The sequence below is a fragment of the Chiloscyllium plagiosum genome, chromosome 2 (genome assembly GCF_004010195.1).
Source record: "Chiloscyllium plagiosum isolate BGI_BamShark_2017 chromosome 2, ASM401019v2, whole genome shotgun sequence".
Classification (NCBI taxonomy): domain Eukaryota; kingdom Metazoa; phylum Chordata; class Chondrichthyes; order Orectolobiformes; family Hemiscylliidae; genus Chiloscyllium; species Chiloscyllium plagiosum.
The window spans coordinates 17,219,448-17,242,733 of record NC_057711.1 but is presented as its reverse complement, the minus strand read 5'-3'; the positions used below and the strand labels follow the sequence as shown (position 1 = coordinate 17,242,733).

Genomic DNA, 23,286 nt, shown 5'->3' with positions numbered 1-23,286 from the left:
CCTGAGTCCCCGGTGCTGTGAGGCAACAATGCTGACCACAGATCCACCATGCTGCCTACCAGTGAGGTGGTGAAACTCTTAACTTATCAATTTGGGATGAATAATAGAAACTGGCATTACTGGCAATGCTCATATCACATGAATGAACTACAAAATCAATTGACTTTGTCACCTTCAGGCTGAATGTCTTCTCACTAGTCTTCTCAGGTCCAGTCTATGTCAACAGCCACACATCTACTACTTTCTGTCCAACATGAAATCCGATTCACTTATTGCATTTGTCCTCGCTCGCCTCCTTTGCTACCCTATTATTTAAAGCATCAAATTCAAAATTGTAGGTTTCATTGCCAGCTCCATGCTGTTTCCCCCTGCCTGGATCTGTACATTTCTCAAATCTGCTGGAAAACATAAGTGCAATGCTGTTTTGATCCTGTTACAGTTCACACAGACTGCAGTGGTTAAAAAAAAACACCATCACCTTCTCATGGACACCAGCAGATGGACAATAAATTAGATTAGATTACTTACAGCGTGGAAACAGACCCTTTGGCCCAACAAGTCCACACCGACCCATTCCCCTACATTTACCCCTTTACCTAACACTACGGGCAATTTAGCATGGCCAATTCACCTAACCTGCACATTTTTGGATTGCGGGAGGAAACCCACGCAGACACAGGGAGAATGTGCAAACTTCACACAGAGAGTTGCCTGATGCGGGAATTGAACCTGGGTCTCTGGTGCTGTGAGGCAGCAGTGCTAACCACTGTGCCACCATTGTCACTGACATGGTACATCTCATGACCAAACAAAAGAGAAAATCTTAATTTTCTTTGGTTCTTCCCTGCACCCCACCCCCACCCCTCTGTGCTGTCTCTCACTACGTTGCCTTCCCTACCTACACTTCGTTTTATTACAGAATAATCAGCTTCATGGATCCATGCACACAGCCTTAAACACCCCTGCCTTGCGCTCTTCAGCCAGTTTCAGAAAAATCCTTCAAATAGACCTCCCTGTCCGTGTCTTGGTAACCCAACCTAACCCTTCTCTAAAACTGTGAAGAGATTTGCAATTCTTTATCATGACAAAACTCTTCTTCATTCTTGTATGTAGGAGTGGTGTTGGCCTAGTGGCATTATCACGTTAATTCAGGGAATGTTCTTGGGACCCTGCTACAAATCCTAATATGGCAGATGTTGGATTTGAATTCAATTTTAAAACAAAATCTGGAATTGAGTGTCTATTGATTACCATGAATCCATCCCAACTGTTAGGATTTGGGTGGGAAAAATCCGTCTGGTTTGCTTAGGGAAGGAAACTGCTGTCCTTACAATCTGGCCAACATGTGATTCCAGAACAATAACATTATGTTGACTCTTAATGATCCTCTGGGCTATTAGGGATGGGCAGTAAATGCTGGCCTAGGCAGTGATGCCCTCATCCTGTGCATGGGGGGGGGGGCTGCTGTTGGTGAGGGGTTTTAGCCTGATGCGAAGCAACCGTAGGATTTGGACTCAATTTTGAGGACACATAAGGCAACTCCCTCTCAACTGTACATCACTGTGCCACCTTTTCTGCTCGGTTGAATCGAATTGAATTAAATTTATTGTCACATGTACCGAGGCACAGTGAGAAGCGTTGTCTTGCGAGCAATACAGGCAGATCACATAGGTAAGTAACATAGATTTGTAAATAATAGGTAAACAGTGGCAAAACCAAAAACACAGGCACAGGCGAATGTTAAGAGTTTGTGAGTCCATTCTGTATTCTAACAACAGTTGGGTAGAAACTGTTTTGAAACTGGCTGGTGCGTGTGTTCAGGCTTCTGTACCTTCTCCCCGATGGTAGAGGTTATAGAAAAACATTGCCAGGGTGGGATGGATCTTTGAAAATGCTGGCAGCCTTTCTCTGACAACGGGCCTGGTAGATGGATTCCATAGATGGAGGTTGGCCTCTGTGATTGTCCGGGCTGAGCTCACCATTCTCTGTAACCATCTCCGATCTTGAATGGTACAGTTGCCCTACCAAGTATTGATACATCCAGATGAATGCTCTCGATGGCACACCTATAAAAGTTGGCAAGGGTATTTGCCATCATGTCAAATTTCCTCAGCTGCCTGAGGAAGAAGAGACGTTGTTGGGCCTTTGTAACCAGTGCATTCACATGAAGAGTCCCAGAAAGGTTGTTGTAGATGACCACTCCCAGGAGCTTGACACTCTCCACTCATTCCACCTCTGTTCTGTTAATGTGTAGTGGGGCATGAGTAACATTCCACACAAAGTCAATAATGATTTCCTTCATTTTGCTGGAATTGAGAGCTAGGTTGTTTTCAGTGCACTATTTTTACTGGTCTTCCGCCTCCTGTCTGTAGTCTGTTTCGTTGCCATCTGAAATTCGATAGACTTTCATCAGCGAACTTGTAAATGGTCCTGCTGGTAAGACAGGACACGTCGAGCGATGGTTTTGGAGATGTTTGGGAGATGATCTATGAGTATAACATGGGTGAGTATGACTATATCAAGCTGTTGCTTGAGCAGTCTGTGAGACAACTCTCCCAGTTTTGGCACTCGCCCCCAGGTGTTTGTAAAGAGAATTCTGCAGCGTCAACAGGGCTGGGCTTCCTGTTATTCTGGGTGACACGTCCAGTTTTATTTATTTTACAAGACTTTCTAGTGATTGATACAACTGCGTGGCTTGCTCAGTTGTCTCAGAGGGCAGTTTACAGTCAACCATATTGTTGTGGTTCTGGAGTCACACGTAGACCAGATCAGGTGAGGATGACAGTTACCCTCCTTACAGGGCATGAGGGAACCAGATGGAGGTGGGAGGGGGGTGGGGGGTTGGTGTGGATTGGACCAGGGAGTAAACCTAATTGGATAGTCCTGTCAAGTAAGCCAAAGTCATCATGATGGGCTTCGAGTCATAATGCTGTACAGCACGGAAACAGACCCTTCAGTCCAACTCGACCATGCCAACAAGATATTCTAAATTAATCTCGTCCCATTTGTCAGCATTTAGCCCATATCCTCTAAACACTTCCCATTCATATGCCCATCCAGCTGCCTTTTCACTGTTGTAATTGCACCAGCCTCCACCATCTCCTCTGGCAGTTCATTCCATACATGCACCACCGTCTGCATGAAAACCTTTTCCCCTTGGTCCCTTTTAAATATTTCCTCTAACATCTTAAATCAATGCCCTCTAGTTCTGGACTCCTCTCCCCTGGGGAAAAAGACTTTGCCTATTCACCTTATCTATGACCCTCATGATTTTATAAACTTCTATAAGGTCACATCCCTCAGCTTCCGATGCTCCAGTGAAAATAGCCCCAGACTATTCAGCCTCTTGCTATAAGTTAACACCGCCCCCCCCCCCCCCCCCGACCCCTGACAACATCTTTGTAAACCATTTCTGAACCTTTTCAAGTTTCACAACATCCTTCCTTTAGCAGGGATATCAGAATTGTATGCAGTATTTGAAAAATGACTTAAGCAATGTCCGATAAGCTGCAACATGGCATCCCAACTCCTATATTCAATGTAGTGACCAATAAAGACAAGTGTACCAAACACTTTCTTCACTACCTTGTCTACCTACAAATCCATTTTCAAGGAACTATTATCTTGCACCCGAATATATCTTTGTTCAGCCACATGCTCCAGGACCTTACCATTAAGTGTGTGAGTCCTGCCCTGATTTCTCTTTCCAAAATGCAGCACCTCACAGTTATTTAAGTTAAAATCCATCTGCCACTCCTAGCCCATTGACCCTCTGATCAAGGGTCCTATTGTATTCTGAGATAACTTTCTTCGCTGTCCATTACATCTCCAATTTTTGTGTCATTTGCAAACTTACTAACCATTCGTCTTATATTCACATCCAAATCATTTATATAAATGACATAAGACAGTGGACCCAGCACCGATCCTTGCAGCACACTGCTGGTCACAGCCTTCCAGTCTGAAAAGAAACTGTGCACCACCACTCTCTGTCTCTAACCTTCCAGCCAGTTTTGTATTAACGGCCCTCTTCTGTGCTATATCATTCCAAGAAGAGAGTTCATAGTTTACAAATTGACACAAGTATCATATTTTATTGAACGCTCCTTTTTTACAGGATTATCCCCTTGAGGAATAGAAACACACATATACGTGCTGCATCCATAAATCTGAAACTCAAGCCAAAACAAAACAATTTTACATCTTTAAAGCACTCACTCATTATTTGTGAGTCACTTAATTGTTAATCAAATAACTGCTGAAGTGCTCTTTGACTGCACAGCATGGTTTTTACATCTTTTTCTATTCAATCACTATTCCTGTTTTACATGCACATTGTGTCAAGTACAGGATATGCAACAATCTGTGCATTCACTGACACACGATTACTTCTATTCTACACCTTGCATCTGGAGGTTGCATCAGTCATTCACACTGGGTTATGTTCTATGCTTTCCAAGCTGTGTGCTGCTGAGCTGCATTGCTCACTGTTCTGCTTTACTTTCATTATAACATGTAAATCTGTCTTTTGAGGCTCGTCTCTGCTATTCTTAGCTCTCTTTATCTTTCTTGATTGTTCATTCACTTTACAAGATTTTCATTCCTGGAACTGATCATCTTCAAAACCAGGCATTATTTGATCCTCTGGATTGGGTTGTGTCACTGTTTGAAGAAATGAATATGAGAATAAACGCAGGACTGGGATGACTGCGCATGACCAGTAGCCATGAGGACTCCCAACAGTAGCAGCAGCAGTAGGTTAGATGAAGGATTTTGTTGCAAGTTGTTTTGAAACTGCAAGTTTTCAGTAAATCTGCTAAGTAAACTTGTTTGAAATTTTCAAATAAATTGAACCTACACTGTTTACAAATCCAGTGTAAAAATGTTAAATCTGTGTTAAAGAACCTGACACAAGGTTACGATGCACATTAGGGGTGCAAAGAAAAAATACATGTAACTATCATTGATACATAGAAAAATCGAGGAAGTGGTGTTTTCTCATTGTGTAAGTGAGCCATTCCCAGCCACCATCCCTGTCCTGGCTCTTTGAGTTATCCAAGGCTTTAGAAACAGCACCTTCCAAATCCATGACCACCACCATCGAGAAGGACAAGGGCACCAGATACATAGAAACACCAGCACCCGCAAGTTACCCTCCATGCCACTCACCATGCTGACTATCACCTTTCATTTCAGTGTCGCTGGGGCAAATCCTGGGAGTCCCTCACCAATGGCTTTGTGGGTGAACCTACAGCACATAGACTGCAGCAGTTCAAGAAGCCAGCTCACTACCGCCTTCTCAAGGGCAACTAAAAGTGAGTAATAAACGCTGGCCCAATCAGTGATGCCCCCATCTCATGAAGGCATTTTAAATATCTGGGTTGTCTCGTTCTATTGCAGATTCCCTGCAAATTTCTCATTTTAATCTAAATGTCCAAGTCTCTTCTGAAAGTTGCGATTGGACATGGTTTCACCACATCTTCAAGCAGTTTATTCTGGAGAAAAACAGATCATTGCAATCTGCAAAAAATGAAGACCAAGTCAAGGACAATGTTCCTCCTTCCAGTGACATATAAGACCAAACAGTGGTACAGCACAGGAACAGGCCCTTCAGCTCACCAAGCCTGTGCTGACACATCATGCCTTTCTAAACGAGAAACCTTTTGTCTCCACACAGTCTGTATCTCTCTATTCCTGACCCATTCATATATCTGCCCCTGAAATATTACTATTGTATCTTTCTCTATGACCTCCTCTGGCAGCACATTCCAGGCACTTACCACCCTCCTGTGTGAAAAATTTGCCTCTCACATCTTCTTTAAACTTTCTTCCTTTTACCTTCTGTTCCCTAATAATTAGCATTTCTACCGTGGAACAAAAAATCTCTGACTATCCATTCAAAATTTTGTAAACTTCTATGAGGTCACTCCTCAACCTCCGAAGTTCAAGTGAAAACAAATTAAATTTATCCAATCTCTCCTCATAGCTAAGCAAAAGCCTGGTAAACCTTTTCTGTACCCTCTCCAAACACTTCATATCCTCTGGCAGTGGGGTAACCAGCACTATACGCAATACTCCAAACGTGGCCAAACTAAAATTCTACACATCTGCAACATGACTTGCCAATTTTTAATACTGCAGCAGCATCTTGGCTGCTAAAACAATCACAAATTGCTAACTTGATCTAATAGCAAGGAATGTTATGTACATTTGCCAAGTCACAAGACCTAGACATCAGAAATAGTGAAAACACTTCCTGATGAAGGACTTTTGCCCGAAACATCGATTTCGCTGCTCCTTGGATGCTGCCTGAACTGCTGTGCTCTTCCAGCACCACTAATCCAGAAGATAGTGAAAACACAGGTGATAATGATATTACCATAATGTAAAAGACAACAGTTATCCTAGGCAGACATATCCCTAACAACGTATTCACCAAACAAAGAAAGGCCCAGACAGAAAGGTACCTGGTCCTGACGGTAGAAACAAACACTAACGTGCCACCAAATGATTGACAATATTTCAAGCCATTAAAAGAGTCTCTCTGATTGGCCCGAATCATAGAAAGTTCCAAAACAAACCATTCGAAATGGTATAAAAACAGGATTCAACAGCAGAACAATCTGTTGGATTGTCTGGAGATCTTTCGAACAGACCAGCATGGCAAAAGGCTGGCTGTGAGGAGAGAGAGGAAGAGGAAGAGAGAAAGCAGCTTCACAGTCCCACGGAGACAGTGAGAGATTGTGTAAATCTATAGGAGACACAGGAAGTTTAAAGGGCTTAATAGGATTAGAGATAGTATTCTTTAGTATTAAAGTTTATTAATAAAGATTCCTAATAAAGTTAAGATTGTTTCACATTTGTACTGTCTTTATGGTTATTTGACCACTTCAGTATTGTGGGAGACCTGGGCAACTTCATTCACAACATTTTGGTTGGAGTTGATTAGACAACAATACTCTATGTGCTGACTGATGAAGACAAGCATGCCATCTGCCTTCTCAACAACCTTACCCATTTGTGTCGCCACTTTCAGAGAAATGTGGACCTGGACACTCAGATTCCTCCAGATGTTAATACTTTGAAGGATTCTGCAATTTATACATTCTTCCCTCCTGCATTAGATCGTTCAAAATGCATCACCTCACATTTGTTTGAATTAAATTCTATCTATCATTTCTCCTTCCAAGTCTCCTGTCTATATCCTGCTGTAACGTTAGGCAATCCTCCTCACAGTTTGCAGCCCCCACGCACCCCCCCAGCCTTTGTGTCATCCGCAGACTTACAAATCAGACCATCCACATTCTCCTTCACATCATTTGTCATTCCCAGCACCGATCACAGCGGAATATCACTGGTCACAGATTTCCATTCAAGAAACACCTTCCACTGACACTCTCTGTCTTCAACGACTAAGCCAGTTCTGTATCCATTTTACTAGCTCACTCTGGATCCCGTGTGATTTCAACTTTCTCTACCATGAGCGATCTTGTCAAAGGTCTCGCTAAACTCGATGTTGACACTGCCTGTTGTTAATAAGTCCACATTTTTCCAAATGTACATAAATCCTGTCCCTAAGAAGCTTCTCTAATAAATTCCTTACCACTGATGTAAGGCTCACTGACCTGTAATTTCTCAGATTATCCCTGTTGCCCTTCTTAAACAAAGGAAGTGGCTTTTGTCCAGTCCTGTAAGACCCCTCCTGTGACTAAAGAGAACATAAATATTTTGTACAAGGCCCAACAATTTCCTCCCTTGCCCTTCCCTGTATTCTGGGATAGATCCCATCCCTGTGGACTGGCCTACCTTAATGCTTTAATGCTTTTCAAAACAGTCAACACATCCTCCTTTTTTCTGGAATTAGATTCTGCCATCAGTGCAAAAAAGATACTCTGCCATTAGTGAACCAGCTGGGTGATCACAACAATCAACAATGTTTTGTATTTGGCATTTAATTCAAGTTTCACCATCTGCCATAGTGAACTTGAACCCTTGTCTCCAGAACATTAGCCTGATGCTCTGGATTATTCGATCATCATCTCTCCAGGCTTTTGACCAACACTAGCTATGTTAAGATTTAAGTTAGCCCTTCAAACTTGTAATATGTCTCAATTATACTTGCTAGAAGCAACATAAATCCCTGTGCAGGAATTTGTTCTCTACAAACAAAACAAATATGTTCAATCCCTGCTCCTTTTTAAATTATCCAAAGTCTTGGAACCCTGTAATTTCCAGATGCTTTCTTCATGGGTATCAACTCAGTGAATCAGACTCAACTTGCTAACTGATGATACCCTTTTCCTCTTAGTATACAATTTTGTCATCTCATGAAATTCGGTGTACTTGCGTTTGTCCTGATCAATTTAAGTGAAAATCTTCAGCACATTCAAGTTCTGTGCTACCATAGAGTCGTAGAGTCCTAGAGTTGTACAACACAGATACAGAAACTTTAGTCCAACTCGTCCATGCTCAATAGACATCCTAAATCAATCTTGTCCCATTTGCCAGCACTTGACCCATATCTCTCTAAACCCTTGCTGGATATATACCCATCCAGATGTATTTTAAATGTTGTAATTGTACCAACTTCCACCTCTTCCTCTGGCAGCTCAGTCCATACACATACCACCCTCTGTATGAAAAGGTTGTCTTTAAGGTCCCTTTCAAAATCTTTCCCCTCTCATCCTAAACTATGGCCTCTAGTTTTGGACCCTATTACTCTGGGGAAAGTACCTTGTCCATTCACCCTATCCATGCCGTTCATGATTTTAGAAACTTCTGTAAGGTGGCCCTCGGACTCCAGAGAAAATAACCCCAGGCTATTCATCCTCCCCCTATAGCTCAAACCCTCCAGTGGCCATTTATATTTTATGTTCAATGGAGTCACCAATGTTAGAACAAAAAGCAAGTTGAGCAAAACATTTTAGATATCTCATTTAAAACTTTACTAGGACAATTAAGAATCAACCACATTATTGTGAGTCTAGAGTCATATGTAGGCCAGATCAGATAAGGATGACAGTTTCCTTCCACAAAGGGCATTAGTGATTCCAGATGGGGTTTTTGTGACAATCATTCATGGTCATTAGACTCTTAATTTCAACTTTTGGTTTAAATTGAATTTAAATACCACGATCTGCCATGGCAGGATTTGATTCTGGATGAACAATAATATCACAGGGCCATCACCTCCCCATTCCTAGAGATGTACAGCATGGAAACAGACCCTTCGGTCCAACCCATAGGAACACTCAGGGAGGATGGTATGGGGTAATCAGGTGGCGTCCTTGTCTGTGTTTAACCTGAAGCCATGTGACCTTATGGGGTCTGGAGTCAATGTTGAGGACCCTCAGAGTAAGACCCTCCTGACTGTATACCACTGTGCCGCCACCTCTGCTGGGTCTCTCCTGCCTTTGAGAAAGGGCCTATCCCGGGAGTATGATGGTGGTGTCTGGGAAAAGAACTCAAGCCTGAAAATTGTTGACCGTGATATTGAGTCCAGAGGGCTGCAGGTCCTAGCTGCCATCAGTTCTGAGGAAGGGCCACTCGACGAATTAACAACACAGCCTCAAAGCCCTCTATGTTAAATAATTCCACAGATTCACAATAGACAATAGGTGCAGGGAGTAGGCCATTCTGCCCTTTGAACCAGCACCACCATTCATTATAATCATGGCTGATCATCCTCAATCAATATCGTGTTCCTGCCTTAGTCCCATAACCCTTGATTCCACTATCCTTAGGAGCTCTATTCAACTCTTTCTTGAAAGTATCCATAGACTTGGCCTCTACAGCCTTCAGGGGCAGAGCATTCCACACACCACCACTCTCTGAGTGAAAATGTCTCTCCTCATCTCTGTCCTAAATGGTCTACCCCTTATTTTTAAGCTGTGCCCTCTGGTTCGGCACTCATCCATCAGCAGAAACATGCTTGCTGCCTCTAGAGTGTCCAATCCTTTAATAATCTTATACGTCTCAATCAGATCCCCCCTCAGCCTTCTAAACTCAAGTGTATACAAGCCCAGTCGCTCCAATCTTTCAGCATAAGATAGTCCCACCATTCCGAAAATTGACCTCATGAACCTACGCTGCACTCCCTCAATAGCCAGAATGTCTTTCCTCAAATTTGGAGACCAGAACTGCACACAATATTCCAGGTACGGTCTCACCAGGGCCCTGTACAGCTGCAGAAGGACCTCTTTGCTTCCATGCTCAATTCCTCTTGTTATGAAGGCCAGCATGCTATTAGCTTTCTTCACTGCCTGCTGTACCTGCATGCTTGCTTTCATTGACTGATGTACAAGAACACCTAGATCTCGTTGTGCTGCCCCTTTACCTAACTTGACTCCATTTAGGTAGTAATCTGCCTTCCTGTTCTTACCACCAAAGTGGATAACCACACATTTATCCACATTAAACTGCATCTGCCATGGATCTGTCCACTCACCTAGCCTGTCCAGGTCACCCTGTAATCACCTAACATCCTCCTCACATTTCACTCTGCCACCCAGCTTTGTATCATCAGCAAATTTGCTAATATTACTTTTAATACCATCATCTATATCATTAACGTACTTTGTAAAAAGCTGCGGTCCCAGCACTGATCCCTGCGGTACCCCACTAGTCACCGCCTGCCATTCCGCCCTAATTTTGCTCACTAACCTCCTATGTGGGACTTTATCAAAGGCTTTCTGAAAGTCCAGGAACACTACATCCACTGGATCTCCCATGTCCATCTTCAGAGTTACATCCTCAAAAAATTCCAGAAGATTAGTCAAGCATGATTTCCCCTTCATAAATCCATGCTGACTCTGAACTATCCTTTACTGCTATCCAGATGTGTCGTAATTTCATCCTTTATAATTGACTCCAGCATCTTTCCCACCACTGAGGTCAGACTAAGTGGCCTATAATTCCCTGCTTTCTCTCTCCCTCCTTTCTTAAAAAGTGGGACAACATTAGCCATGCTCCAATCTGCAGGAAAATAATCACCAATGCATTCACGATTTCCCGAGCCACCTCCTTCAGTACCCTGGGATGTAGACCATCAGGTCCCGGGGACTTATCAACCTTCAGACCTAACAGTCTCTCCAACACCATTTCCTGGCAAATATAAATTCCCATCAGTTTAGGTCCTTCAGCCATTGTTACCTCAGGGAGATTGCTTGTGTCTTCCCCAGTGAAGACAAACCTGAAGTACCAATTCAACACTTCTGCCTTTTCTTTATTCCCCGCAATATATTCACCTGTTTTTGTCTTCAAGGGCCCAATTTTAGTCTTAACCATTTTTATTTCCTTCCACATACCCAAAAAAGCTTTTACTATCCTCCTTTATATTTTTGGCCAGTTTACATTCATATCTCATTTTTTCTCTGCGTATTTCCTTCTTAGTAATCCTCTGTTGTTCTTTAAAAGCTTCCCAGTCCTCCATTTTCCCACTCATCTTTGCTATGTTATACTTCTTCTCTTTTGACTTTATATGTTTCTTAACTTCCCTCGTTATCCACGGCCACCCCTGCCTCCTCTTAGGATCTTTCTTCCTTTTTGGAATGAACCTACATCTTCTGCATTATACCCAGAAATACCTGCCATTGTTGCTCCACTGCCATCCCTGCTAGGGTATTGCACCATTGAACTTTGGCCAGTTTCTCCCTCATAGCTCCACAGCTCCCTTTATTCAACTGAAATATTGTCACTTCAGATTGTACCCTCTCCCTTTCAAATTGCAGATTAAAGCTTATTGTATTATGGTCACTACCTCCTAATGGCTACTTCACTTCAAGCACAGTGGTTAGCACTGCTGCCTCACAGCGCCAGAGACCCGGGTTCAATTCCCGCCTCAGGCGACTGACTGTGTGGAGTTTGCACATTCTCCCCGTGTCTGTGTGGGTTTCCTCCGGGTGCTCCAGTTTCCTCCCACAGTCTAAAGATGTGCAGGTCAGGTGAATTGGCGATGCTAAATTGCCTGTAGTGTTAGGTAAGGGGTATGGGTGGGTTGCGCTTCGGCGGGGCGGTGTGGATTTGTTGGGCCGAAGGGCCTGTTTCCACACTGTAAGTAATCTAATCTAATCTAGTCCCTGATCAAATTTGGTTCGTTGCACAACACCACATGCAGAATTGCCTTCTCTCTGGTAGGCTCCTGCACCAGCTGTTCTAAGAATCTATCTCGGAGGCACTCCACAAACTCCCTTTCTTGGGGTCCAGTACCATCCTGATTCTTCCAGTCTACCTGCATGATAGAATCCCCCATAACAACTGTAGTAATATCTTTGCGACAGGCCAATTTCAGCTTCTTATTCAACTTACACCCTACATCCAGACTACTGTTTGGGGATCTGTAGATAACTCCCATGAGGGTCTCGTTACCCTTAGGATTTCTCAGCTCTATCCATACTGACTCTACATCCCCTGATTCTAGGTCCTCCTGCGCAAGGGACTGAATATCATTCCTTACCAACAGGGCCACCCCACCCCCTCTGCCCATCAGTCTGTCCTTACGATAGCACATATAGCCTTGAATATTCACTTCCCAGGCCCTGTCCACTTGAAGCCACGTCTCCGTTATCTCCACAACATCGTAACTGCCAATTTCCAAATGAGCCTCAAGCTCATCCACCTTATTTCTAATGCTTCGTGCATTCATACATAATATTTTTAGTTTGTTACTGCCCTCAACCTTCCTATCAATCCCTATTTCACTCAACCTTACAGCATGATCCCTTTTTGAGTTTTCTGCTCCATTGATACCATTGTCTTTCTTGACTTCTCTTGTTCTAACTCTCCTTTCAATTTCCTTCTTAAACTTCCAGTTTGTCCCCTCATAATATTTTTAGAGAAGAAATTCCTTATCACTTCTATCTTAAATAGCCGACCTCTTACTTTGAGATTATACCCTCTTGTCCTTGACTCTCCCACAAGGGAGAATACCCTGAGAAGCCCTCTAAGAATCTGATATGGTTCAGTAAGGTTGATTCTCATTCTTATAGAGCCATAGAATGGAAACAGACCTGTCAGTCCAACTCATCCATGCCGACAGGTTTTCCAAACTGAACTAGTCTCACTTCCCTTATTTGGCCCATATCCCTCAAAACCTTTCCCATTCATCTAACTGTCCTAATGCCGTTTAAATGTTGTAATTATACCTGCATCCACCACTTCCTCTGGCAGTTCATTCCACATACGAACCATCTTTTATGAGTATGAGTTGCTGCTTAGGTCCTTTTTCAATCTTTCCCCTGTTGCCTTAAAAATACACTAGTTCTGAACTCTCCCACCCTGGGGAAAAGACCTTTGCTATTCACCTTATCCATGCCTCTCATGATTTTATAAGTCCCGATAAGGTCACCCCTAGATCTCCTATGCTCCAGGGAAAGAAGTCCCAGTCTATTCAGACTCTCCTTATACTCAATCTCTCCTCATAAGAAAATCCCGCCATACTTGGAATCAACCTCATGAACTTTATCGAGTCATACTCAGAGATCTGCAACATATATTGGCTCATTGTATGTATCCTTCCTCAAATAATGGAATCAAAACTGTTCATAGCATTTTAGTTGAGGTTTGACTAATGCCTTGAAAGGCTTTAGCAAAATTCCCCTTGGAACAAACACCATTATTTCATTATTACCTGCTGAACTTAGAATTATAAAATCCCTACAGCATGGAAACAGGCCCTTCAGCCCAACAGATCCACACCAATCCTCCGAAGAGTAACCCACCCAGACCCATTCCCCTACCCTATTATCCTCCATTTATCCCTGACTTATGTATCTAATCTACACATCTTTGAACACTATGAGCAATTTTAGCATGGCCAATCCACCTAACCTGCACATCCTTGGATTGAGGGATGAAACTGGAGCACCCAAAGGAAGCCCACACAGACACACAGAAAATGTGCAAACTCCATACACACAGTGGCCTGAGGCAGGAATCGAAGCCAGGTCCCTGGCACTGTGAGGCAGCATTGCTAACCACTGAGCCATCATGCCACCCCTTGTTTATTAGATTTTCTGTGATTTATGCATGAAGATCTCCAAATCCCTCTGTGATATGGCTTTGTGCAGTCTCTCTCCATTTAAACAATATTCAACACCTCTATTCTTCCTGTCAAAAAACATAGCTCACAATTTTTCACATTGTAATCCATCTGCCAAGTTTTGATCCATTCACTTAACCTGTCCATATCCTTCTACAGGGTCTTCGTGTCAACCTCCTTACCTGTCTTCCCACTGATTTATGTGTCATCTGTAAATACAGCAGTAGTATATTCACTTTCATCATCCAAGACATTAATAAACTTTGCAAATAACTGTGGTCCCAATACAGTCTCTGTGGTATACAAAAGCTCCCTAATGATCCTGACCCAGTACCTTTAATAGTACCTTACTTCTTATTCTTATTCTTTAGTTGAATTTGTATCCTGTCCATAAGTAAGGATGTCCATGTCCTTCAGCTTAGTTAGAAGTTAAATGTGAGGATCCTTGCCACATAATTTCTTGGTATTCAAGTAAACAATGGTGCATTAAATTCAGCGATCTGTCTTTTTTCTAACAGCTTCATTGATTTCAAGGAGGCTGGAAGCTTGCCAGACATGGGTCCTTATCTGAACCAGTTTTAATAATCTTGTGTCAGGTTATTGTACTTCTCAGACTGTTTTCCATTACTTGACCTGACACGGAGGTTAGGATAACAGCTTGTAGCTGCTTGGAATGCTTCATTTATTTTTAACTAGATCGGTTGGTCTTCTATCTGTCTATTTTCAGTTCTGTGGTGATTCACCAACACTCAGTGAAAAATTTGCATTATCCTCCAGTTGATAACTTTAGATCAGAACCAATTAGTTTTCATCTCTCCTACCTCAATGTCCTATTTCTATCCAAATCATCTTTATCTGTTACGATATTGAAATGAATGCTTCATTATTGCAGTTGATTGCTTTAGTTGTTCTTGCTCCTTGAGCATTTTTCACACCACTTGCCTATTTACTCATGTATTAATTTCTGGGCCTGGCAAAAATCACTGCTTCTTTCCCCTCAATAGCCTCTTTGTGTTGAAAATCATTTTTCCCATTTCCATTTTAACTGCTACGGTCTCTCATTTCAGGAACTTGTTTGTTTAGTTGTCATTTAAAGTCATAGAATCAAAGAGATGTACAGCACGGAAACAGACCCTTCGGTCCAACCCGTCCGTGCCAACCAGATATCCCAACCCAATCTAGTCCCACTTGCCAGCACCTGGCCCATATCCCTCCAAATTCTTCCTATTCATATAAACATCCAAATGCCTCTTAAATGTTGCAATTGGACCAGCCTCCACCACTTCCTCTGGTAGCTCATTCCATACCCGTATCACCCTCTGTGTGAAAAAGTTGCCCCTTGGTCTCTTTTATATCTTGCCCCTCTCACCCTAAACCTATGCTCTCTAGTTCTGGACTCCCTGACCGCAGAGAAAAGACTTTGCCAATTTACCCTATCCATGCCCCTCATAATTTTGTAAACCTCTATAAGGTCAACCCTCAGCCTCTGACCCTCCAGGGAAAACAGCCCCAGCCTGTTCAGCATCTCCCTCTAGCTCAAATCCTCCAACCTTGGCAACATCCTTGTAAATCTTTTCTGAACCTTTTCAAGTTTCACAACATCTTTCCGATAGGAAGGAGATCAGAATTGCACACAATATTCCAACAGTGGCCTAACCAATGTCCTGTACAGCTGCAACATGACCTCCCAACTCCTGTACTCAATACTCTGTCCAATTTTGGTGTCATCTGCAAACTTACTAACTGTACCTCTTATGCTCACATCCAAACCATTTATGTAAATGACAAAAAGTAGAGGACCCAGCTCCAATCATTGTGGCACTCCACTGGTCACAGGCCTCCAATATATAAATGCAAGATGGATGTTCAAGCAATGTGGTTATAAATGTTTTATGACAGAATCCCAGCATCTTACGTCACAGAGAGAAACCAACCAGCCTGCTCTGCAGCGTATCATTCAAACTATCTTTCAAAAGAAATTTTGTTTTCTCATTCCTTTGTAGAATTTGTATTTTTCTTATATACCTTCTTAAAGATATTATTACACACCTCTGAAGCAGGTGGCATTGGAAACCTGGCATTTTCAGTTGGTCTTGGCCGATGAAAAATTTTGGAGAAAATGAGGACTGTAGATGCTGGAGAACCAGAGTCAAAAAGGGTGGCTTTGGAAAAGTGCAGCAGGCCAGGTAGCATCCGAGGAGCAGGAGAGTTGATATTTCAGGCATGAGGCCTTCCCTGATGAAAGGCTCATGACTAAAACATCAAATCTCCTGCTACTTGGTTGCTGCCTGACCTGCTGTACTTTTCCAGCGCCGCCCTTTTCAACAATGGAAATTTTGCACCTGACTGAATTCCAGAGGTGTTGGAAGGAGCAGAGGGGGGTTTTAGAGTGTTGGAGAGGCAAAGGAGGGGTAGGCAGAAGTCTTACCCTCTCTCCATGAATGTTGTCTGACCTGCTGTGATCTCCAGCATTTGTTGTTCTCAGTCTTTCTTTTGCTCTTTTGGCATGGGCAACCCTCATGGAGTTTGTGTATTTGGTGACCCTAACAGTGCGTTTGGAGATGTTGCATTTGATCAGTTCTACTCGGCTGAGAGGTGGCTGCACTTGTTGTAGTGAATGAAGTGTGAACTCTCCAAGGTGATGAACTGGATTCCCTGAGGGTCAGGGTCTTGGACAAAATCCTGGGGTAAGGATGAACCTGAGCTAACAATCTGCACAGTTATGCGGAGTGTAGCTCTTATTCTGACTTTTCCTTTGAGTCTAGGGTGGTTTCCTAGTGACTTCTATCAGCCTTTGATGCTTTTTGGGGCCTGTAGCCATTGCCATCAGTTCAGTCATTCTGTTCACCATCAACAAACTCAAACAAAAATTTAAAGTGCTGGCAAAAGTTAGGGGCTCATAGGGTTGCACAGTGGCTCAGTGGTTAGCACTGCTGCTTCACAGCGCCAGGAACTTGGGTTCAATTCCACCTTCAGATGACTGTGCAGAGTTTGCACGTTCTTCTCATGTCTGTATGGGTTTCCTCCAGGTGCTCCAGTTTCCTCCCACAGTCCAAATATGTACAGATTAGGTGGATTGGCCATGATAAATTGCCCATTGTGTCCAGGGATGTGCAGGATAAGTGGGTTAGCCAAATGAAATGCATGGTTGCAGGTATGGGATAGGGGTGTTGGATCTAGGTGGGATGTGTTTTGGAGGGCCAGTGTGGACTCAATGGGCTGAATAGCCTGTTTGCACACTGTAGGGATATTATGATTCTAACTCAGCAGGTCTGATAGTATCTGCAGATAATTAAAACAAAGTTGACATCTCACATCTAATGACGCTTCCACAAAGAAGTCTGGAAAACAATGGATTTTATGAGCAATCATTATTATAATCACCAAGATGAAAGTTGGAAATGCTTTCAGTAAGGATTGGACAAACAGTCACATTACTCACATTAACAATCAAAGGCCATCACATTACTATATCTCATGGGATCTGTCTACCACATCAACATCCAGCATTTACATGGACACACTGACTCACAGCATCCACTCAGAAACATTAAACTCACGATCCACTTGAGCACATTAATACTGAGGATCCAATCGAGCACATTAATGCCCAGGATCCACTCGAGTGCACTAACACCCAAGATCTGTACAGAGGCATTGGTCTCCAGGTGGTGAATTTAAATTTGCCCAACTTTCATGAAACTAGTAATTTTATTTTGTTAATTTTCTCTCAGAATCATTGTCTTTTGCTGCGCAGCAGAAGATACTTCACCCCCATCAAGTCCACATCAACCTTTTTGATAACTGTCTAATTTAATCCTCCATCTTATTCTCTAAACCATGCAAATTAGATCTCTTTAGAAATATGTTCAAATGCCCTTTGAGAGTTCCTCTGGAATATGCACTCACCATCCTTTTAGACAGTGCTTTTGACATCATAACTTGATCTGCACACAATTTATAGATCAGCCTAAGCTCCTGCTGAGCCAAAATCCTACGCCCACTCCTGCAAAATGGGAGATGCTCCATTTGTCTGTACATGCTATTATTTTAACAATAAGAGACCATCATTATTCCTCTGCAGTATTCAACCTGTATGATTTAACTGTGGAGCAGCTGAGTTAAATATCTTGAGAACAAAACCTAGATTTTTGTGACTCAAAATTATTAGAAACATGAAGGTTGATATTAGAAATGGCACTGGAAGAGTATCTGGACCAGGTTTCTAAGTGGGCAGGCAGAAGTGTGGAGCTGACTCCATGCAGGCCACCAGAACTAAATAAGGTAGTCTGCAAACTGCTTTACTTTCTCATACATCAATAATTGATGCTGGAATGAGGGTGAAGTGGGAATCACTACAAATAATCATTGAATGCTACAGTGCAGAAACAGGCTATTCAGCCCATCCAGTCCACATTGACCCTTCAAATAGCATCCCAACCAGAGCCATTCCACTATCCTGTCAGCATGCATTTCCCATAGCCAATCCACCTAGCCAATACAACCCTCGATACTATGGACAATTTACCACTGCCAATCCACCCAACCTGCACATCTTTGGACTGTCGGAGGAACTCCACGCAGATATGGTGAGAGTGTGCAAACTACACACAGTTGTTCATGGGTGGAATCAAACCTAAGTTGCTGCTGTTGTGAGGCAGCAGTGCGAACGATTGAGCCACTGTGCTTGTAATGTGCCTATGAATTTTCTAGGAAGTTCTAAATCAATAATAAATAGGTTTAATTATCTACATCCTGAAAAACGTTATAATAAATTCCTTAAAGCATGTCATTACTGTGTAACACGTCTACATAATTCTTTCTTTAATTCTACTTTGCATTTAATTTATTTTAAGGTTACGTGTCCAATGACACATATGCAAATGCTCATAACGCTGTCATTTGTCACATCTGCCACCTTTGTGTCTCCTGTGTTTATAGCCCACGTTGACATCCTTATTTGAATCACTGATAGAATCTTTCAAATGGCAACATGTTTTACTGAGGTAAACCAGTTAGTGAATGAGAAACCAGAGGGGATAAATTTAGCAACAATAAAGGAATGAAGGAAGGTTTTTTTTTGACAAAGAGCATTGTTAGGATGTCACCTAAAAGTCAGTGATAAAAGCAAAGGGAAGTGGATGAATATTTGAAAAGAGAAGGATTTTAAAGGTTATGCAGAAAAGTCAAGCAACAGAGGATTATGTGGATCATTTAGCATGTAAAAGAGTATCATCAGGATAGGTGTATCACCATTGTAGATAACGTTTAATGGCCAGAAGAGATGGATGTCGCCAGTCTGTGGTACTCACACAATACTGCTATGTAGAAAGTTCCATGATTTTGACCCAGCAATAATGTAGGAATTGCTGAGTATGCACAAATTGGTATGGCATTTGACTTAAGGGCTTACAGAGGAGATGTGCTGGATGTTTTAAAATGCATAAAGGTGGATATATCTCCAGGACCTGAGCAGGTGCATCCCAGAACTTTGTGGGAAGATAGGGAAGTGATTGCTGGGACTTTTGAGGTATTTGTGTCATTAATAGCCACAAGTGAAGTGTCAGAAGACTGGAGGGTGGTGCCATTATTTAAGAAAAGTGCTGGGGAAAAGCCAGGGAACTATAGACTGGCGAGCCTGACATTAGTGCAGGGTACGTTGTTGAAGGAGTTTCTGAGGGACAGGATTAATGTGCATTTAGATAGGCAAGGAATAATTAGGGATAGTCACTATGGCTTTGTGAATGGAAAATTGTGTCCCACTAACTTGATTGAGTTCTTTTAAGAAGTGACAAAGAAGGTTGATGAAGACAAAGTGTCGGATGTTGTCTATATCGACCTCAACAAGGCATTTGACAGGGTTCCACATGGTAAGCTGGTTAGCAAGGTTAGATCGCGTGAATACAGGGAGAGCTAGCCACTTAGATACAAAATTGCCTTGATGGTAGGAGTTAGAGGGTGGAGGTATAGGGTTGTTTGTCAGACTGGAAGCCTGTGGCCAGTGATGCGCCTCAAAGATTGGTACTGAGTCCACTGCTTTTTGTCATTTATATAAATGATTGAAATGTGACTGTGGGAAGAATGGTTAATCAATTTGCAGATGACACCAAAATTGGTGGTGTAGTGGACAGCGACAAAGTTTATCTCAGTGCAAAGGTTACTTGATTAGATGGGGCGATGTGCTATGGCGAGGCAGATAGAGTTTAATTTAGATAAATGTGAAGTGTTGCATTTTGGTAGGGCAAATCAGGGCAGGGAGTATATATTTAATGGTCGGGTTTGGAAGAGTGTTGCCAAACAAGAAGATCTTGGAATGCAGGTTCATAATTCTTTGAAGGTTGAGTCATAAGTAAACAGCATAGGGAAGTAGGCATTTGGTACACTTGCCTTTATAGGTCAGTGTGTTACATATAGGAGTTGAGATGTCATGTTGTGGCTGTACAGGACATTGGTTAGACTACTCCTAGAATATTGCCTTCAATTTTGCTCTCCCTTCTATAGGAAAGATATTCTTAAATTTGAAAGGGTTCAGAAAAAAATTACAAGGATGTTTCCAGGATTGGAAGGTTTGAGCTATAGTGAGAGGGTGAATGGGCTGGACCTATTTTCATTGGAGCATCAGAGGCTGAGGAGTGACCTTACAAAGATTTGTAATATCATGAAGGGCATGGATAGCGCGAATAGCCAAAGTTTTTTCCGCAGGTAGGGGAATACAAAACTAGAGCACATAGATTTAAGTGTTAGGGGCAAGATTTAAAAGGGACCTAAGGGACAACTTTTTCACACAGCTGGTGGTGTGTGTATGGAATGAACTGCCAAAGGACGTAGTGGAGGCTGGTACAATTACAACATTTAAAAGGCATCTAGATGGGTGCGTGAATAGGAAGCGTTTGCACACCTATCGGCCAAATGTTGGCAAATGGGTCAAGATTAACTTCAGATATCTGGTTAGCATGAATGAGTTGGACCAAAGGGGCTGTGTCTGTGCTGTGTAACTCTGTGACTGTGCATAAAATTGATTGTTTTCCCATACACTTACTGTCCACATTCTTTAAGATGTTAGGGAGGTTTTGCAGAATGAACCTTTTTGAGTTTCTATGTTATGTCCTAGATATTTTCTAATCAACCTGCTGAGAGATGTCATTAGACTCCTTTGCAGTAGATGGGAGTTAAAAATAGGCCTACCAGGCTCAGAGGTAGGGACAATACCATTGCACTACAATAGTGCTAACAATATGCAGCCATGGTGCTTCAATTATGTTTATGGTCAACGAGTTGTCAATCAATAGATTTCTTTGTTGGGATAGCATCTGGTTGTCTGTTTGCTTTTACCACTGCACTTTGCAATGGAGCTAGAGACTGTTCCATCATAATTCTGATCTTGCACCTTTTAAGAGCTTTGGGAATTCAAGATGCGGGTTATTTACCATAGAGCTCCTCATCTTTGACTTGCTCTATCAGTGGTGGCATTTATATTTCTGGTCCAGTTGAGCTTCTGATCAATGATGGTTCCTAGGATATTGACGAGTTTAATGACTTTTTTTTGCTGTAGTGTTTTATGATGCTATTTCTGTAACTGGCTTTTTCACACAGACAAGTGTTGTGCTTGATCAGTTTCTTTGCACTCATGTCATCTCAGCTGAACTCCAGACCAGTTCAGAGGCCATTAATCCAGAGACTGCCTCAGTTACAGCAGTGTGCAGTACTGCAGAGGGGCATAAGTTGTGACTTAAGGCAACTAAACGCTTGGACTACACATGGTAGAGTCATGGCATTCAGTGCCACAAACTATCAACTTGCTCACTGCCTCCGCACAATGTTGCTTTCCAACGTATACTTCCTGATTTATACTCTGTTTATCTCATTGAAGATTTTTTCAGTCTGATTGGCTGAAGAAACCTCTGAGGGTGGCACAGTGGCTCTGTGGTTAGCACTGTTGCCTCACAGTGCCAGGGACCTGGGTTCGATTCAAGCCTTGGCGACTGTGTGTATGGAGTTTGCACATTCTCCCCGTGTCTGCGTGCGCTTCCTCTGGGTGCTCTGGTTTCCTCCCACAATCCAAAGATGTGCAGGTTAGGTGAATTGGCCATGCTAAATTGCCCATCATGTTCAGGGATATGTCATGGGAAATGTAGAGTAATAGGGTAGGGGAATAGGTCTGGGTAGGATACTCTTCGGAGGGTGAGTATGGACTTGTTGGGCTGAAGGCCCTGCTTCCACACTGTTGGGATTCTATATACGCTGTAGTTTGAGGAAGTTCTGAGCAAGAGTCACACCGGTACCCAAAATGTTAACTCGGACTTCTCTCCACAGATGCTGCCTGACCTGCTGAGCAATTTCTGTTGTTGTTATTGGTACTGTGGTTTGCTCTGCTCACAGATCTCGTGGAGAAAGAGCTGCGCTAACGTGGGCTCTAGGAAGCTATTCCAAAACCCATGAAAGGTCTGAGGACATCTGTAATCATGATGAATATTGGATGCGGCCGCTTCACTGTTAAATAAAACATCTCGTCCAATGCACCTACTTTACAGGACAATTCATTACTTGCATTTATTTAAAATTTAAAAAGTTCTTCCTGCAAGTGACCATCGATTAGCCGTTCCACTTATCATTAATCATTGTGGTATAAAACCACAACATCAATAATCTGATCCTTCCACTGGTGCACTGTGAGGTTGAAAGCTTAGCCAAAAAAAAATTAGTGAACTGTCAATTTTAGAAACTCTTTGCAACCAGAAATAAATCAGCTTATTGCAAAGCACAATATTAGCTTTAAGAATTTCAGTAATGATCTCTGTGTTGACGCTCATAATTTCATTTGTTTTGCTTTTGAAAGCATGGACCTAATATTGAGTGCTATGGGGACCTTTGACCTTTAGTGCTTATTCCTTGCCTCAATCGATAATTGCAGCAAAATGGCTTTTTTTTCTAACCTTTTTAGAAGAATTCCCTAGGGCTAACGCCTGCATAGAACATGCACTCTACCGAGAAAAGTGTTGCAAAGAACTTGATTACTAAAGGTCACTGGTACCTGGTGCTTGACAGCATTCGGGCTGTTTTCAAGTCTGACATCTAAATATTACCTCTTGGAAGAATGCATCTAAGGGCTTGGGACTGCTGCTTATATCCTAATCTCTAGAGTTTCACTCCAGAGTTTGGACAGCAGAGGCCTGCATTTCCATTGGGTTGCATGAGAATTTCACACAAAGTCTTTTTTACCTGCTCTCGGGACTGAAAGATTTCAAGCA

General features: G+C 42.5%; 1 long non-coding RNA gene across 1 annotated transcript in view; it reads left to right on the top strand.

Annotated features, from left to right (window-relative positions):
* Positions 1-22,836, top strand: part of LOC122565311 — a 28,583-nt gene extending 5,747 nt beyond the window's left edge. Inside the window, exon 3 of the long non-coding RNA XR_006316128.1 lies at positions 22,418-22,836. This is a non-coding gene — a long non-coding RNA (uncharacterized LOC122565311). The remainder of the gene's footprint in view (positions 1-22,417) is intronic.
* The last annotated feature ends 450 nt before the right edge of the window (positions 22,837-23,286 follow it).